This window comes from Capricornis sumatraensis, chromosome 3 (genome assembly GCF_032405125.1).
Source record: "Capricornis sumatraensis isolate serow.1 chromosome 3, serow.2, whole genome shotgun sequence".
In the NCBI taxonomy this organism is placed as follows: Eukaryota; Metazoa; Chordata; class Mammalia; order Artiodactyla; family Bovidae; genus Capricornis; species Capricornis sumatraensis.
The window spans coordinates 148,065,190-148,084,554 of NC_091071.1; positions in this window are offsets into that span (position 1 = coordinate 148,065,190).

Below are 19,365 nucleotides of genomic sequence, written 5' to 3' on the forward strand. Positions count from 1 at the left end.
GGCAAAGTAATGTCTCTGCTTTTGAATATACTATCTAGGTTGGTCATAACTTTTCTTCCAAGGAGTAAGCGTCTTTTAATTTCATGGCTGCAATCACCATCTGCGGTGAGTTTGGAGCCCCCCAAAATAAAGTCTGACACTGTTTCCACTGTTTCCCCATCTATTTCCCATGAAGTGATGAGACCGGATACCATGATCTTCGTCTTCTGAATGTTGAGCTTTAAGCCAACTTTTTCACTCATCTCTTTCACTTTCATCAAGAGGCTTTTTAGTTTCTCTTCACTTTCTGCCATAAGGGTGGTGTCATCTGCATATCTGAGGTTACTGATATTTCTCCTGGCAATCTTGATTCCAGCTTGTGTTTCTTCCAGTCCAATGTTTCTCATGATGTACTCTGCATATAAGTAAATAAGCAGGGTGACAATATACAGCCTTGACGTACTCCTTTTCCTATTTGGAACCAGTTTGTTCTTCCATTTCCAGTTCTAACTGTTGCTTCCTGACCTGCATACAGATTTCTCAAGAGGCAGGTTAGGTGGTCTGGTATTCCCATCTCTTTCAGAATTTTCCACAGTTTATTGTGATCCACACAGCCAAGGCTTTGGCATAGTCAATAAAGCAGAAATAGATGTTTTGTTGGAACTCTTGCTTTTGCCATGATCCAGTGGATGTTGGCAATTTGATCTCTGGTTCCTCTGCCTTTTCTAAAACCACCTTGAACATCAGGGAGTTCACGGTTCATGTATGGTTTTTCCCGTGGTCATGTATGGATGTGACAGTTGGACTGTGAAGAAGGCTGAGTGCCTTAGAATTGATGCTTTTGAACTGTGGTGTTGGAGAAGACTCTTGAGAGTCCCTTGGACTGCAAGGAGATCCAACCAGTCCATTCTGAAGGAGATCAACCCTGGGATTTCTTTGGAAGGAATGATGCTAAAGCTGAAGCTCCAGTACTTTGGCCACCTCATGCAAAGAGTTGACTCATTGGAAAAGACTCTGATGCTGGGAGGGATTGGGGGCAGGAGGAGAAGGGGATGACCGAGGATGAGATGGCTGGATGGCATCACGGACTCGATGGACGTCTGAGTGAACCCCGGGAGATGGTGATGGACAGGGAGGCCTGGCGTGCTGCAATTCATGGGGTTGCAAAGAGTCAGACATGACTGAGCGACTGAACTGAACTGAATGGTGTTTTCACATTGGATTATTCTTGCAGAGAATAAAAAGTAATATATCTATATTTTGATCAAACAATAATTTTCCAAATTGAAACTGATAGCTTAACCCTCTCAAGTTTCTGCTTATAAACTTTTGTGTGATATCTCTGAAGAAGACTTATGCAATGATGTCATGTGTATGTCTGGCTAAATTATGCTTTGTTACATGCTTTGTTACAATGGACCAGTTAGACCTAATTGATATCTGGCATTGTAGTTCTTAATTTTTGTTGTTGTTTAGTTTCTGAGTCATGTCTGACTGTTTGCAACCCCATGGACTGTAGCCCACCAGGCACCTCCGTCCATGGGATTGCCCAGGTGAGAATACTGGAGTGGGTTGCTATTTCTTTCTCCAGGGGATCTCCCTGACCCAGGGGTCAAACCCCTGTCTCCTGTATCGGCAGGCATATTCTTTACCACTGAGCCACCTGGGAAGCCAGTTCTTAATTTTTAGTGAGCAATAGAATCATCTGGGATGCTCTTTTAAACACAGATTGCCAAGTTTACTGTGGAGTTTCTGGTGCAGTGAGTGTAGGGTGGGACTTGAAATTTTGTATTTCTCATAAGTTCCCAGGAGAAGGCAATGGCACCCCACTCCAGTGTTCTTGCCTGGAGAATCCCAGGGACGGGGGAGCCCGGTGGGCTGCCGTCTATGTGGTCGCACAGAGTCGGACACGACTGAAGCGACTTAGCAGCAGCAGCATAAGTTCCCAGGAGCTACGGATGCCAGTGGCTACTGATGCAAATGAGAGCTCACATTTTAAGAACCTCTGGTGTAGCAAGCTGTCATCTAGGGTGAAGGTCTGCGCAGGAAACTGGGAAAGGGTTTTAGAGAAGTAAAGAGAGAATATGTATCTTATATTGGCTGCAAGTAACAAGACAATGAGAAGAGTTGGTTCATTTTGGGTTTGTGTCCAGCTATGAAGCGCTAAGTAGGGTCTGTTATCATCTTATTGGAGAAGGAAATGGCAACCCACTCCAGCGTTCTTGCCTTGAGAATCCCAGGGACGGGGGAGCCTGGTGGGCTGCCGTCTATGGAGTCACACAGAGTCAGACACGACTGAAGTGACTTAGCAGCAGCAGCAGCATCTCATTATTTTAAGTCATGTCCTTATCTTTGAATTTAAAGTCATAGGGGAAAAGTGCTAAATCCTTTAGATGTTTATATGAATTTTTCTTATTTCATATTTTAGCACAAATTCTAAATACTTTTTCCTTTTTTCTGTTAGAAAAGAACTGGACGCTTGACCCAATCATTTCTTTCTGTCTAAAACAGATTAGCTATCTGTCTACAGACACCTCCTTGGTTTTTGACAGTGACTACCATCTGATACTGGGTAACTTCGCTGTGACATTGGCTTCCTTTACCCTGAGTCAACCTAGAATATGTGTTCATTTTAGTCAAATTCCCTTTGTGAGGTTTGACATCTGATTGGGAGACAGAGATATATTAATATAAGTAAGGCTCTGTCCACACTTTCAAGAAAGTGTTTCTATGACTGCCACCCGTAGCATGCACAATACTTCTAGAACAGAAGCAGCTTTCTCATTACAAGTATTCAAGGGGCTAGGAAACTAGGTAGTCCCAGGCAGGCTATGTCTCCAATAAGAAAAGCTCTTGTTAGAGGCTTCAGAAGAGTTACCTGAAGGGATAGGGAGACTTTTAGAAAATTTGAATACACTTGACAGGTGATGGTGAGATAGTTCAGAATTATGAATTTTACAAAAGGTTACACAGCTCTTTTAGTGCTGATGAATGGCAATGTTTAAACCCACCCTAATTAAAACAGACATTTGTATGGATTTGACTTTGAGTTTCATTTTTTTTGCCGCCCCTTTGAAACATAAAACATGTTCCTCTAAGATAAAGGATTCATTAAAGTGTGAAGAGTTCACCCATGCAGGAGTAATTGATTGCTTTGTTTAAGATCTGAGAAGAAAAGACAAAAATTGTTTTAGTCTTTACATAAGAGAGACTGTGATGAATGAAAATAAGCTTTTCCAAGCAAAACAAAACAAAACAAAACAACTTAGAAATGTTCTTGAAATAGAGCAAAACAGATTTTTTTAAAAAAATGGAAGACTGCATTAAATTTACTCTGTCAAGCTGGTCCTGCTGGAAATTCACTGCTAACAAGTGGGAACAAAGTGTTATTTGACTTGGTCTGGTTATTAACCAGCATGTTTGGGAGCACAAGTTATAAGCAGTATGGTTATATTTCTTTTTTGGAACACCCCCACCTTTCATAATTCAAATTCAATAAAGGAAACACTTTCCCCTCTCCAGATGTCTTACAAAATGAGTCAACATTTTGCCCATTACAGCCACCTGATTGTGAATCTGACAAAAATAAACAAATGCACCCAATTAGAGGAAGAAGCTCAGAGACAAAATTAGTATGAATCCATGTGCCTGGAAAACAGGTGAGAATGGTCCTTCAGTCATGCTTGCAGCAGTTCTGGGGAAGATGTTCCAGCTGGGAATAAGATGATTAATTAGAGGTGTGCTTTTCACATCAAATGTACACACTTTTCTTGGAACAACTTGTCCTGGGTGCTTCTTGCAGGATAAGAAGAACTGCATGTCTATCTCCAAAGACTGAGAATTCCAGTATCTCAGGCACAGCTTTTTGTTAGAACTCATGCTATCTTAAAGTAAAGCAGATGAATGAAAGTAACACACGCGGTGAAGGCAAGTCTACAGTGCAATCAGTGTTAAAGAGTCTTGACTTTATCCGGTGGCTTTGCCTTTGATATATAGGCGCCGAATAATATTGAGGCTCCAAATCTCAGATTGAAAATGGAAATCTTCCTTTTGAAGTGTATGATGCTATCAAATAAAAGGACTGAGTAGCAGAGGATTTTCAAATTTTATTATGCCTGAAATTCTCGGAAGTCTGTAATTAAAGGCCGGATTGCCTTGCCACCATCCCTAGAGATTATGATTCAGAGCCCAAGACTCTGCTTTTTATCAGCTATGCCCAGTGATTCTGATTCTGTTGGTTTAGGGCTATGTTTGGAGCCAAGTTAAGCACTACCACTGTTCATGCTTCTTCTAGGAAATAGAACCTGCCCACTGATAAATGTAGAAATCATTCATTTTATCCATTGGACAATATTCATTAAGTACCTAAGCCTGTGCTAGGCTACAGGCATGCAATAGTGAGCCAGATAATCAACCAATAATAACAGCTTCAAAGCCAGCATCTCATAGTCTCTTCTGGGGAGACAGCCATTCATCACAGTGTCAGAAAAATAATAGTGAAATTACACCTTCGGTAAATTTAGAAGTGGTACACAATGTTATGAGAATCAATGTAACAGGATGCATCTGATTAACTCTACAAGGGTAAACAAAACTAGTTCTTAAGTTTAAATTCTGCAATGTTTTATTTCATGTCTTGCTCCTAGGAAAGCTTGTTTGTCAGCAAGTCACTCATGCCCTGCTGTGTTACCTGATGCTAGAAGTGGCATTTATGTTCTACATGCCCACACTGAGATAATATCTAGGGCCCTATGCCACAGGCTGAAATCAGAAATCTTTCCTTTGAAGTGAATCATGAATCAGATGAAAAAGCCCAGTGGTAGAATTCATAAGGCATCCAGCAAAGACTCACATATTTTGACCTTGAAGTATGATTTTCATGAAAAAATGATACTCTTTAAAAGAACTGAATTGTGAGGACTTTGAAGCCTATTGCTAAATCCTCCTCACTCAGAAGGCCCAAAGTTATTGGATATGCTGATGAGGAAGGAGGATGGGAAAGTTGTCACGAATATTATGTCTGTCATGGGATGCAAACTGTGGAAATAGGCAGATTGCAGATGAAGGTGTTTTCAATCTAAGCATCGTTGTAACATTACTTAAAATCTGAAAAGTTGCCACACTAGACCAGCCCTCTAAAAAATTAGCACATTGAAAATGGACAACACAAAATGGTTAAGATTCGAAAGAACTTGCAGCCTAGAGGCTGGTGATCCCAGAACTGATTCTTCAAACGTTTGCTGAGCACCTCTTCTCTGTCAGGTCCTGAGTTAAGTGCTGAGAATGCAGTGGACGGCAGAGCAGCAGAAAAACTCCCTCAGGAAGCTCATAGTCTAGGGCCACGTGAAATACCTACACCTCTCAGCAGTGACAAATGTCTTATTAAACATTTAGGATGTGCCAAGTGCTGTTAGGTTTTGAGGAGCAGAAGATAAGCTTAGTATGCGTGTGTCAAAGTGTTAGTTGCTTAGTTGTGTCTGATTCTTTGTGACCCCATGGACTGTAGCTCTCCAGGTTCCTCTGTCTATGGAGTTCTCCAGGCAAGAATACTGGAGTGGATAGCCATTCCTTTCTCCCAGGGCTCTTCCCAACCCAGGAATTGAATCTGGATCTCCTACATTGCACGCAGATTCTTTACCATCTGAGCCACCAGGGAAGCTCAGTATACGAGACAGCCTCTCTCAGTGACAGGAAATAGTCAGAAGAAAGAACATTGGATAGAAGCTGGAGAGAACTTAACTCAAATCTCATCTCTGCTGCTTGACCAGAAGGTGATTCTGAGAGCACCATGGAGTTTTTCAAAGCCCCAGACCGTCTTCTGTGATATGGGGGTCAATATTTGGCTTCAGAGGGGTAATCTATTAGCAGCAGTCCTGTGCACCATCCAATCATGTTCAGGGTGCCAATTCAATTGCTCTTCACATTCACAATGAAGCCTGCACTCCATCCACACCATTTTAGTAGAGTGATTTTACTTAAAATTTGTATGGGAAATGGGAGGAGAGGCCACTGTATTTTATTTCCATATTTTCCAAAATCATATTTTTCTCTCTTGTTTCTTGCCAAGTATAGTTTGTAAATCTTCCCAGATCTTTACCATAGATTTTAGTCTCCCTCTTTTTAGTGCAGATTTATTTAACTTGGCCTGAGTCCCTCCAAGTTTGCCTACCCACATCCTTCCATTGCCTTATTCCACCATCCTTAGCAGAAGAAAAAAGAGAGAGATAAATATACAAGTGGTTATAAATAACAATTTCTCCTCTCCCAGAATGATTAGAAATAATGTACACAAAATACCAGAGTCCACAGATGTTGGATAAATAATCCTGAAACTGTCAGGACTTCAGTTGTCTCTCCTTGTTCTAAGGTTGTATGATCATGTATTTAGGAAATTATTCCATTTGGTTCAAAGCAATTTGTAACCTTTATGTTTATAATATAAAATAGATTCAGAAATAATTGTTTCATGGGCAAAAAAAATTGTAGCACAGAAATATTCAAATTTTTAAGATCTGGTGATTAACCACTCCAAGGGGAAGAATAAAGCACTATTTTGGTGTCTGAGGAAGGTCATGAAATGAAAAATGAAATTCATATTAATTTTTAGATATTTATTCTCCATGATGTTAATTAGGCAGATATTTGGCTTCCTGAATTTACATTCCTTTAAACAGTTATTAAAATGATTTAATATTTTAAATAGAACAATTACCTTCTTACTAACCTAAAAAAAAATAAGTTGTTAAACTGATTACTATACAGTATGTAGTAATTAACTTCCTGTTTGTAAAAATTTCAGCAGTATAGTCCTTAGATCTTTAGTATATTTAGCATCAGATCCACCTTGAAAAAGTAAATATAGCTGTTCTTTCTGTAAAAACTATTTGTGATAAAAGAGAACAAATTTCTTCAATATCTTTTTGATGTGATCTGTTTGAGTGGTTCAAAATACATGCACTTGGTAAAGCAGATGAAAAAGAGAAAGAGAAAGAAAGAAGTTATTCAAGTTGAACCTTCAATCCTATAACTGTTTTTAAAAGACCCTGATTAGCAACAAATCCTAGAATCTTATTTAATGAAAATAAGTCCTCTTTGATTTGATTCCCCTCCAGGATAGACCTTAAAATAATAAATACGCAGCATGTGGTTTCTCTAATTTTATGAATCAGGGTCTTTCCCAAATGTATTTCCCCAAAGTTGGTGTTTTAGTCAATAGCCTCAGTCCCAAACAATCCTTCCATGGAAACTCCTTCGCAGTGGCTGTTTTCATGAAATTCAGCTTTGAGAAGGTACTGTGCCCCAGGCCCTGGAGGGGTAGTTTGAGGTTACTGTGTAAATGGTCCCCTGGAGACTGTTGGTGGCTACTGACAAACACTGTCCTTAATTGGCTTTATTTGTTGTTGTTCAGGCAATAAGTGGTGTCTGACTCTTTGCAACTCCATGAACTGCAGCACATCAGGCTTCCCTGTCCTTCATTATCTCCCAGAGTTTGCTTAAACTCATGTCTATTGAATGGGTGATGCTATCTAACCATCTCATCCTCTGTCACTCCCTTCTCCTCCTGTCTTCACTCTTTCCTGGCATCAGGGTCTTTTCCAATGAGTTGGTTCTTTGGATGTGGCCAACGTATTGGAGCTTCAGCTCCAGATCAGTCCTTCCAGTGAATATTGAAGGTTGATTTCCTTTAGGATTGACTGGTTTTATCACTCCTTGGCCTTTTGGCTAAGATCAAGTGTAGGTCTGATCTCCTTGCAGACTCCTCTCAAGAGTCTTCTCCAGCACAGTTCAAAAGCAACAATTCTTTGGCACTCAGCCTTCTTTACGGTCCAACACTCACATCGATACATCACTACTGGAAAAACCATAGGTTTGACTACATGGAACTTTGTTGGCAAAGTGATGTCTCTGCCTTTTAATATGTTGTCTAGATTTTTCATAGCTTTTCTTCCAAAGAGCAAGTGTCTTAGTTTCATGGCAGAAGTCTCCATCTGCAGTAATTGCTTTTATTACCTCCACTCTTTCTCTACCCAACTCTCCCTCATTAGAACTCCAGTAATGATACCCTATAGAATTTTTGCAAAATAAACATCACTGGAAAAGTCAGATGTAGAATATTTTGGAGTATAATTTGTAATCCATATGTAAATAGTTTTACATTAATGCAATAAAAATAACCATATAGTAAAATTCTTCATTAAACCTCAAATGTAAGACAAATCATTAAATTACTTTTATTAATTAATTTAGTGTATATATAGCACTTACCATGTGTTAGAAACTATTCTAAACACTGTCCATGTGTTAATTCAGTTATTCTTCACGCAAACAAAAAAGAATGTTAGGAATTTCTCCATTTTACAGATGAAAAAATTGAGACACAAAGAAGTTAGATCAGCAAATAAGTGACAGGCTTATCCCCAGGTGGTCTGCCTATGAAGACCACATGCATCCTTTCAACAAGATGTCATCGCCATGGTTATTTTGTAATTTGTAGAAAAAATATAATTATAAAATGTTTAAAAAATATTTCAAAAGAATGAATGTTAACAAGTGAATCCAGTTAATTTTGCTTTCTGCTTTCATTATAGTAGCAAGCATTTCCCCCTGTATTAAACTTAGACTTTCTATGATGTAGACAAACTCTTTAAGACTAAATTTCAAGCCAGTAGAGTACAATCCACAAACTTCTATGAATGGAAAAAAGTCAACAAAGCAAGGTTGACTGGATAGAGTGCCTCCCATCCAGTGGGGTTTACTCTTCTCTGCCACCTACTCAGGGCATGAGCTGGCACATAGCTGTGTCCCATAATCAGTGGAAAAGTAGAAAAACAATACAAAAGGGTTAGAGGTGATATGCATTACTATTAGTTGCTTGAATTTCTTTTTCTTGAAATTTTTTAAAAAAAATATTTAAAACTCAGTCCTTGAAGAATAACCAAAACAAATGTCTGCATGGCTTTTAAAAGAAATTTAGACAGATTACCACTCAAGGCTAATTGAAGTAAGCCTGCCCCAAATCTATACCATGTTTAGACCTTCTGGAGGTTAGCTTCATGATTCTAGTGTTTCAGTACAGCACAGCTCACACTAAAACCAAAATTGGCTTTCAGCATGATGAAAATAATGTCTGTATAAAACACAAGACTGAATTAGCTGAATTTTCAAACAGATGAACTATGAATTCATTAAGGCATTTATACTTGGCAGTTATTGTGTGTTACAGTAATTCAATGACTTTATGTTCACAATTCTCAGCTGCTTCTCCTGTACTTGGTTGTTCAATGAAACCAAAGGAAGAGAGACCTAGAAGATGATTGTTGGATTGAGTCCATTGGGTTTGGAGAAAGTGGGATAGTGCTTTAAATGAAAAAGGAGAAAATAAAATTAGTAAGAATGGAAAACTAAAACTAAGACATATTGTTATCCAATGTTTTGGCTTGGAAAATATTACTCAGGTTTAAAGAACGTAGTGTCTCTAGCCAGAATTTCTTGACTTCCTCCTATGTGCTGAGGTGATTTATTATAAAGTTGCCTCTGATCAGATTTCGGTATCACAGCAAGATTTCAGCACAATGCATATAGGAAGACAGAGCCCCAGGAAAAAGTGTAGGTCCTTACGCGAAACACAAGTTAGAACTTGCAAACAGAGCTAACAGTGAGTGAGAGAGGACAGCATCTGCAAGTGAAGGAGAGGGCTTCGGAGGATACCCAACTAGCCCGCAACTTGATCTTGGATTTCTGACCTTCAGAAATGTGGGAAAATAAATTTCTGTCGTCTAAGCCACCTTCAGTTCAGTTCAGTCGCTCAGTCATGTCCGACTCTTTGTGACCCCATGAATCTCAGCATGCCAGGCCTCCCTGTCCATCACCAACTCCCGGAGTTTACCCAAACTCATGTCCATAGAGTTGGTGATGCCATCCAACCATCTCATCCTGGGTCGTCCCCTTCTCCTCCTGCCCCCAATCCCTCCCAGCATCAGGATCTTTTCCAATGAGTCAACTCTTTGCATGAGCTGGTCAAAGTACTGGAGTTTCAGCTTCAGCATCAGTCCTGCCAATGAACACCCAGGACTGATCTCCTTCAGAATGGACTGGTTGGATCTCCTTGCAGTCCAAGGGACTCTCAAGAGTCTTCCCCAACACCACAGTTCAAAAGCATCAATTCTTCGGCACTCAGCTTTCTTCACAGTCCAACTCTCACATCCATACATGACCATTGGAAAAACCATAGCCTTGACTAGACGCATCTTTGTTGGCAAAGTAATGTCTCTGCTTTTTAATATACTATTTAGGTTAGTCATAAGCCACCTAGTCTGTGGTATTTTGTTATGGCAGCCCCAGGAGACAGTATCCAAAATGATCAAGTTCTAATATAGCATCTAATAACAGTATCCAAAGTAATTCTTACCAATTGAGAGCAGTCATCTTTTTTCTCTCAGAATTTATTTATCTTTAATGGGAGGATAAGCTCAGCCATTAAAAGAAACAGTTGCCTTTTTATGTATCTCTATATAACCCCTGGGCTTCCCAAATGGCTCAGTGTTAAAGAATCTACCTGCCAGTGCAGGAGACGTGGGTTCAGTCCCTGGGTTGGGTAGATCTCCTGGAGAAGAAAATGGCAACCCACTCCAGTATTCTTGCCTGGGAAATCTCATGGACCGAGGAGCCTGGCGGGCTACAGTCCATGGGGTCACAGACTCAGACACGACTTTGCAACTAAACAACAACTACCATAACAAATATCATCCTTGCTGCCTAGTTATACCTTTAGTAGACATTTCTTATAAAATATTTTATTTCCAATTTAATACTTTAGGGAGAAAATGTGAAATATTGGTGCTTTATAGGACTGTATTTTAATTGTATTATACTTTTAGGAGTCACATCTCCTTTGAATCTTGGAAAAGTTGATGGGAAAAAAAAACAAACCATGAACTGGATACCCCTGTCATTTGTGTTGGTGGAATATCACCTTGTTGATTTGTTATTTAAAATATCTGGATAGATTGATTTCTCTTCTGAAGAGTGTATTGATTAGTAACAGATCTCAGTTTAGCGGGGCAGCAGGGAGGGACTAAGCCGCAGTTTTGTCACACCAGCAAGGAACACAGCGCCACGTGAGAAGAGTGCGGCTTAGGAAGAGACTGTCTTCCTGGCTTGAACGTGCTCCCACGAGAAATCAGACTAAAGGGACAGACGAGTCTTGTCAACAGCCCTTAACTAGAAAAGTGAAATGAGAGACCAACAGCTGTTATACTCCACTTAATGTTCACCCAGCTCCTTTATAAGAGCTTCAGAATCATGTGATGTTCAGGTCCAATTCCACTTTTAATAGCAGCATCATAGCCAGGACTTGAGGGCAAGACGAGGTTCAGTTTATTTGTTTCCTCTCTACTCAGAAACATGAGAGACACTTGCCAACAGTTAGTACCCATGTGTCCGTGGAATTCAATCAAATATAAATAGGGAAATCTTTCCATTGCAATGGTACTTCTTATTGATAAGTAGATGTGTGTGTGTGTGTGTGTGTGTGTGTGTGTGTAAATGCATAAATATGGGTATTCTCGGTATATTATTTAAAACTCCCCATAAATAATGTATTTACATAGAGTTTCTTCTTAGTGAACTAAGCATCATATTATTATTTTTATCAGAAAGAAAGGAAAGAAGTAAACAGGACTTCAGAACTGAGTCATGTGATAAAATGGTTGCTCTGAGGCTCTTACTACAGGCACTCATCAGTGACCCCCTCTCTTCCAGAGAGGCTGAATGATGGTGCATTTCCAGATAACTGCCTCCCAGTGTCTAAAGAATTAGGGCTACATCACTGCCCTAGAATTTAAATGAATGTTGTTTCACCAAAGGACACCGTAAACAGATGTTCTTCCTCCCCCTTGTTTAACCATAAAACACTTCTGCTGTTCTTGTTGTTTTTAAAAAGGATTTGTAGTCATATTTCAAAGGAACTTTCATTACCTTTGGGGCAAGACGATTAATATTTATTATGTGGTACTATTTGCCATGAACCTGGCATATGTTATCTCATTTAACTCTGCAAGTAAGCCATTTCGCTTCCCAGGTGGCTCAGTGGTAAAGAATCTGCCTGCCAAGGCAGGAGACACTGGAGACGTGGGTTCAATCCCTGGGTTGGGAAGATCCCCTGGAGCAGGAAATGGCAACCCACTCCAGTACTCTTGCCTGGAAAATCCCATGGACAGAGGAGCCATGGGATTGCAAAGAGGTGGACATGACTGAGCACCCACCTATAATCCTTTGAGGCAGAAACTATAGTAGCCCTAAAAATGTAAAGAGGAGGAAACAGAGACTTGGGAGGAATTGAAAACTAACTCAAGGCCGCTGGAGGAGTAAGCACACTGTCAAACTTCAACCTGGGTCAATAATCCTGATAGACCTTGCTCCTTCTGCCTCATTCACTGCTTTCTAAATTCTCTAAGGCTGATTGTTAGAAGCTAAGTATAATCTATTCAAATTAAATTGCTTCTCTGTTTCACTTAACACATTGTGAAAAACTGGCTAGAGAAACTTTCATCAAATTTGGAGGGAATATATAGGCTGGTCTGACTTTAAAAAGTAGACTACATGGCAAAGTGGAATATGGCAATTTGTGGAGGAAATTGAAGACCACCACAGGGATAACGTCATAGAGCAAGTGGTGAAACAGGTTCTTTCAAGGATAAATAAACGTGGCATCCAACAAAAAGGGCATCTGATGGCTTTCTAGAGGAGGGAGGCTTAATCAAGTGCAGCTAAGAAGGATGCTGTGTTAATCTGCTTAGGCAAAAATAACAAAGGATCATACACTTGGTGGCTTAAACAACATACATTTATTTTCTCACAGATTTGGAGGTGGGAAGTCCAAGATCCAGGTGTTGGTGAGTTGGTTTCTTCTAAAATCTCTTTCCTTGGCTGTAGATGGCCACCTTCTCACTGAGTCTGCCTGTGGTCTTCCCTCTGTGTGTGCACGTGGCCGGGTCCTAATCTCCTCTTCTTATAAGGACACCAGTCATATCAGATCAGGGCTCACTGGCATGACCCCATTTTACCTTAACTATGTCTTTAAAGACTCTATCTTCACATATAATAACAGTCTGAGGTACCAGGCATTAAAACTTCAACAAATGAATTTTCAGTTCAGTTCAGTCGCTCAGTTGTGTCCGACTCTTTGCGACCCCATGAATTGCAGCACGCCAGGCCTCCCTGTCCATCACCAACTCTCGGAGTTCACTCAGATTCACGTCTGTCGACTCCGTGATGCCATCCAGCCATCTCATCCTCGGTCGTCCCCTTTTCCTCCTGCCTCCAATCCCTCCCAGCATCAGAGTCTTTTCCAATGAGTCAACTCTTCGCATGAGGTGCCCAAAGTACTGGAGTTTCAGCTTTAGCATCATTCCTTCCAAAGAAATCCCAGGGTTAATCTCCTTCAGAATGGACTGGTTGGATTTCCTTGCAGTCCAAGGGACTCTCAAGAGTCTTCTCAAACACCACAGTTCAAAAGCATCAATTCTTCGGTGCTCAGCCTTCTTCACAGTCCAACTCTTTTAGGGGAACACAATTCAGCCCATAAAAGAAGTTCAAAGAGCATCCGAGTGACAAGAATGGAAGCAGTCAAGACTTCATCCAGAGCCTCTGAAAAGAAGGTTCAAAATACACCCATGGGAGGCATATGTTAAAAGGAGCCTGCTCTTTTCCAGAAAGGGAAACTAAAGCCTAGGACAACCATTTGGCTGCCAAATGGGAAGGACATGCCACGTGTCTAAGATGTCATGGACAATGAACACTATGGTTTCAGTTACAAGTCCAAGATGAAATTATGCTAAGAAACCTAATTATCAGTTTGATGTCTGAAGTTTGTTACAGCTACTCAGACTGACAGGGAGAGGTATTGTTAAGGATTATATTATTTGAGAGAAAGGTCCTATTGGAGCCTCAGAATGTCCACAATATTCATCAATGAAACACGTGAGGTTCAGACACTTTTAAAAATACTCTTTCAGGAATTATAAGAGTGATTTCAATGTGGTGTGTTAAGAGGTAAGCAACATAGAGCCCTGTGGATATTAAGGATTTCATTCAACTACTTTTTTACTCTGAGATCCCTAAGATTTTCTACAGTGTCTATTTCACCAGGAATAAATCACAAAGCCAACATCCCAAATTGTGGGTGCTCAATTCTAATTGATATGTTTCAGAAACTAACATAGAAGGATCCAAAGTAAGTAAGAGTAGAAGTTTGTTCATATGTGCTCCCCATGTAATTAAAAATACAAGAGTTATTTAGTTACACTTTCTTACAAATTTGAAAAACACTTGAGGTTTTCTATCAGTCCTATCCAACAGAGATATAATGAGGGCTGTATATGTAATTTGAAATTTTCTAATAGCTACATTTAAAAAGTAAAATGAAAGTGAAATTAATTGCAATAACATTTAATTCAACTCAGTTTTTCCAAAATATTATCTTTTCAATGTCTACTCAATATAAAAGCTATTTATGAGGTATTTTATGTTCTTTTTTGCATACTAAGCCTTTGAAATAATTTTTACTTCAGTAGATAATTTTTACTTACAGTACACTTCAATTTTCATTGGAAATACTTGATCTTCACTTAGGTTTCATAAAATTTACTGTTAGAAAAATAGATTAGCATATCATTCTAAACCTAATTTTAAAATTCTTAATAATTTAATCAAGCATGTTTTGAGTTTAAAAGAATAAAATTAAATCTTAAAAATTTAGTTCCTAGACACATTGCAAATATATGTTAGCCTTATCTCTCTGTGGCTACAGTATTTGACAGGCTAGCTTTGAATTTAATTGCATGAATATGATTAAAGAAATAACTATAAGGAAATTCATTAATCTCAGCAGCATTGTTTTCTTGTTTATAGTATGCTTTAATGATGGTTAATGATTTTCCTGACCCAAACAACTCATAAGTAAGAAAGGAGGTAACACCAAGGCTCTAAATGACAGTCCTACCTGTGTCCCATCCTTAGCAGTGACCTTGAGCAAATCACCCCACTTCTCATGCCCTCAGCTTCCTCATCTGTGAAAAGAGGGAGTTGGTCTAAACTCTCTTCCAGCTGTGACTTTTTATAATCTAAAGTCACTGAGGAATTGGAGTTGGCTGGTATCAGAGTGAATTAGATTATGAGAAAAATATTTTGTTAACATTGTGAAAGCCTGTTTTCCTCTTGTTCATTACACTCACAACACACAGGATACTAGCAACATACTAAACTAAAATTTGTCAAGTTATTGATAGTTAAGCAACTGAAGAGCACATCACCAAGCAGCGTTCACATCCTCTGAGGCAGTAAGATATCAACCTTGTGAGTGGTGATTCCTTCCAGAGGAAACAAGCTGAGTTCTACCCTCTTCCACATCCCTTTCTGGAGGAGCCAACTAGAAGCCTGCTGTTTGGCTTGTTCTGAGTTAGGTGAGGCTTACCAAGGTGTCAAGATTTATTCGTTCCTGAGATAATGAATGACAGTTTTCAATCCAATGCTTGATTTAGCTGAAAGCAGGTTTTATAGTAAGAGGTATCAATTAAGATACCTTAATTGGAGAAGACTCTTGAGAGTCCCTTCAACAGCAAGGAGATCAAACCAGTCAATCCTAAAGGAAATCTACTCTGAATATTCATTGGAAGCACTGATGCTGAAGCTAAAGCTCCAATACTTTGGCCACCTGATGCAAAGAGCTGACTCATTGGAAAAGACCCTGATACTGCGGAAGACTGAAGGCAAGAGGAGAAGGGGTGACAGAAGATAAGATGACTGGATGGCATCACTGACTCACTGGACATGAATTTGAGCAAACCGCAGGAGACAGTGAAGAACAGGGAAGCCTGGCATGCTGCATTCCGTGGGGTCACAAAGAGTTGGTCTGGACTTAGCAGTTGAACAACAACAATCAATTAACTAAATATGCAGCAACTTATTCTTTTTTAATCTTGTGTTCTTGAGTATTATTTAATTTCTTGTCTTTTAAAAATCCTATATTTTTCTGACTAAAATAGCAATATTGAGTGTTTTTAAAAATTTCTGAGAAAGGCATTCTTGTTCATAGTTATATGAACTTTCAATAACACTATCATAATTTTCAAGAAATTTTTTATTTGGCTGCACTGGGTCTTAATAGTGGCAGATGAGATCTTTGATCTTCATTGCAGCATTTGGGATCTTTAGTTGTAGCATGTGAACTCTTAGTTGTGGCATGTAGGATCTAGTTTCCTCACTAAGGATCAAATCTGGGCCCCCTGCATTGGGAACATGGAGTCTTAGCCGCTGGGCCACCATAGAATTCTCTATCATAATTTTTAAACTTGCTCATTTAGTTAGGCAAAAAAAGGGGTATCTTGTATTATTTCAATCTGTACTATGTAGGTATATTTATGTAAGTATGTATATATGCACACATATCTATAAAATATATATATGTACATACATATATATGTATAAAATCACTAACTATCCTTTTTAAAATTTCAGGTGAAAATTTTCATAGTAGGCATGTCAGTCTGGGTTCCATCACAGAAACAAAACCAGTAGGAAGAATTTATTTATTTACAGCTGGCCCTTCATATCCATGGTTTTCACAATTATAAATTCAACATATAATCATTGTTGTTCAGTTGCTAAGTTGTGTCCAACTCTTTGTGACCCCATGGACTACAGCATGTCAGGCTTCCCTGTCCTTCACTGTCTCCTGGAGCTGGCTCAAACTCATGGCTATCCAGTTGGTGATGCCATCCAACCATCTTATCCCCTGTTGTCCCCTTCTCCTCTTGCCTTCAATCTTTCCCAGCATCAGGATCTTTTTCCGATGAGTCAGCTCCTCACAATAGATGGCCAAATTATTGGAGCTTCAGCTTCAGCGTCAGCCCTTCCAATGAATATTCAGGATTAATCTCCTTTAGGATTGACTGGTTTGATTGCCTTTTTGTCCAAAGAGTTTTCTCCAACACCACAGTTTGAAAGCATTAATTCTTCGGTGCTCAACCTTCTTTATGGTCCACTCTCACATCCATACATGATTACTGGAAAAACCATAGCCTTGACTATACAGACCTTTGTTGGCAAAGTGATCTCTGCTTTTTAATACATTTTATACACTATGTTTTTTAAAGAACTTGAGTATTTGTAGATTTTAATATCTGTGGGGGCTCCCAGAACAAACACCGCATGGATACTAAGGGACAACCGGTGTTTTCTTATTTACTTATTGCACAGAACTGGATTATACAGCTGTGGGAGCTGACCAGGCAAATCCTAGTTTCATAGACCAGCTCTCAGGAAGGGCAGGCAGGAACACAGAGCAGGAGTTGAAGTTGCTCTCTCCACAGATGAAATTTCTTCTTTGGGGGAACCTCAGTTCTGCTCTTAAAATCTTTCAACTGATTGACTCAGGCCCAACTATATTATTGAAGGTAAGTAATCTCCTTTACTTACAAGCAATTGGTTATAGATGTTAGTCACATCTATTAATATTAAGTATAGTCACACCTAGATTAGTGTTTAAATACCTAGATTAGATAATATCCTAGCTAAGTTGATGCAGGAAACTAACAATGGATTGGGTAAAATAACTTCACCTCCTCCAAAACAAACTACATTCTTCATTGTAATTTTCGGTTTGATTTCTAGTTATAACACTACTCTTCCAAATCTCAACTACCAGAAAGAGAAGGTCTCAGTAGGTAAATGTAAAAATATTGTAGATGCAGAGCACCTGCACCTCGCAGTAATATTTTACTTGAAGCCTTCATTTCATCAAAATATGAGGAACATGTGCTTTGCCAAAAGCACCATGCTGGTAGGCTTTGTGCGGGATACCAGAATGAGAAAGCCACAAAGGAGATGTCAAAGAGGGGGAAAATGTGAAAAGTATTCTATTCAAACACAGTAAATTTAGTGGGTGTTCCAAAAGGCAGTGGGTATATTTGACTGTGGCAGTGAGGTCAGGCTTCATGAAAGAGGAGACATTTCAAAAATAAGTATATTAGAGATATTTGGCGGAGAAGGCAATGGCACCCCACTCCAGTACTCTCGCCTGGAAAATCCCATGGACAGAGGAGCCTGGTAGGCTGCAGTCCATGGGGTCAGGAAGAGTTGGACACTGCTGAGTGACTTCACTTTCACTTTTCACTTTCATGCATTGGAGAAGGAAATGGCAACCCACTCCAGTGTTCTTGCCTAGAAAATCCCAGGGATGGCAGAGCCTGGTGGGCTGCCATCTATGGGGTCGCACAGAGTCAGACATGACTGAAGCGACTTAGCAGCAGCAGCAGAGATATCTGGAGATGGGCATTTCAGATGGAGGATATATTAGCAAAAAACATAGAGTTAGAAACTTGTGAAAAACAGAAGCACATGGTATTGGAAGACAAATAGTGAGGAAAAAATAGAAAAGATGTCAGGCACAGATGTCAGAGTTTTAGATAGTTCTAGGCTAAAGGAGGGGCTTCATTTCACAGTCCATTGGGGAAGGGGGCGCGGGCATTGGGGGAGGACTGGAGACTACGTCCACAGGGCTACAAAGTGCTGGGTACCATGGGGGTTGGCCCAGTGTCTGGGTCCTCAGGGTTCAGTCTGGTACTGGAACTGGCTGGGAGCTTGGTTTTGTGGAAACCAGCCTGGACGCTAGCCCGGTGCTAGGGTGCCGAGCCTGGATCCTGGGGCTTCAAGAATCAATCTGTAACCTCAGTCCACAGAGCCAGTCTGGAGTCTAGGTCCATAACTGGTCAGGAGCTGGGATGGGCCCAGTGCCTGGGGCTGTGGGAGCCATCCTGGGAGCTCTAGAATTCCTGAGGTCTCCAAAGCATAAACAAAGTGCAAGAGTTCTATAGGATATTGACAGACTCTTGTCTCTTGGCCTTTGCCAGAAGAAAAGCTCTATTGCAGTCCAGGGTCTTCTCAGGACAAGATCCCCTTGGGAGGCTATAACTGTCTAGAACTGTGCTTTTTCCACCTGATGTACAGGCTCTGCTCTTGGAGATTCTAAATTGGTGGGTGTGGTGGGGTCAGATGCACCACAAGCAGGAAAACTACTCCCCTAGCATCAGCCTAGTCCTGAAGTAGAAGCCTATTTCAAAACAGCAGGCCAGAATAGACTTCTTAAGTCAGCCAACTAGAGGACCCTACCTTGAAACAGCTCTGGAAACTCAAATCAACATGGAATTTCAGGAGTGTGGCCTGAGGTCTGGGAGTATTTAGTCTGGGACTTTGGACACATACCTGTCTGGGGAAAAGGACAAAGTAGATTTGTGCTTGAACAACCTGGGTGTACTTGAGTTCATATTCTCAGTTTTGGTATAGTTAAGATTTTAGGCATATCTTTTTATATTATTTGGTATATCCCCC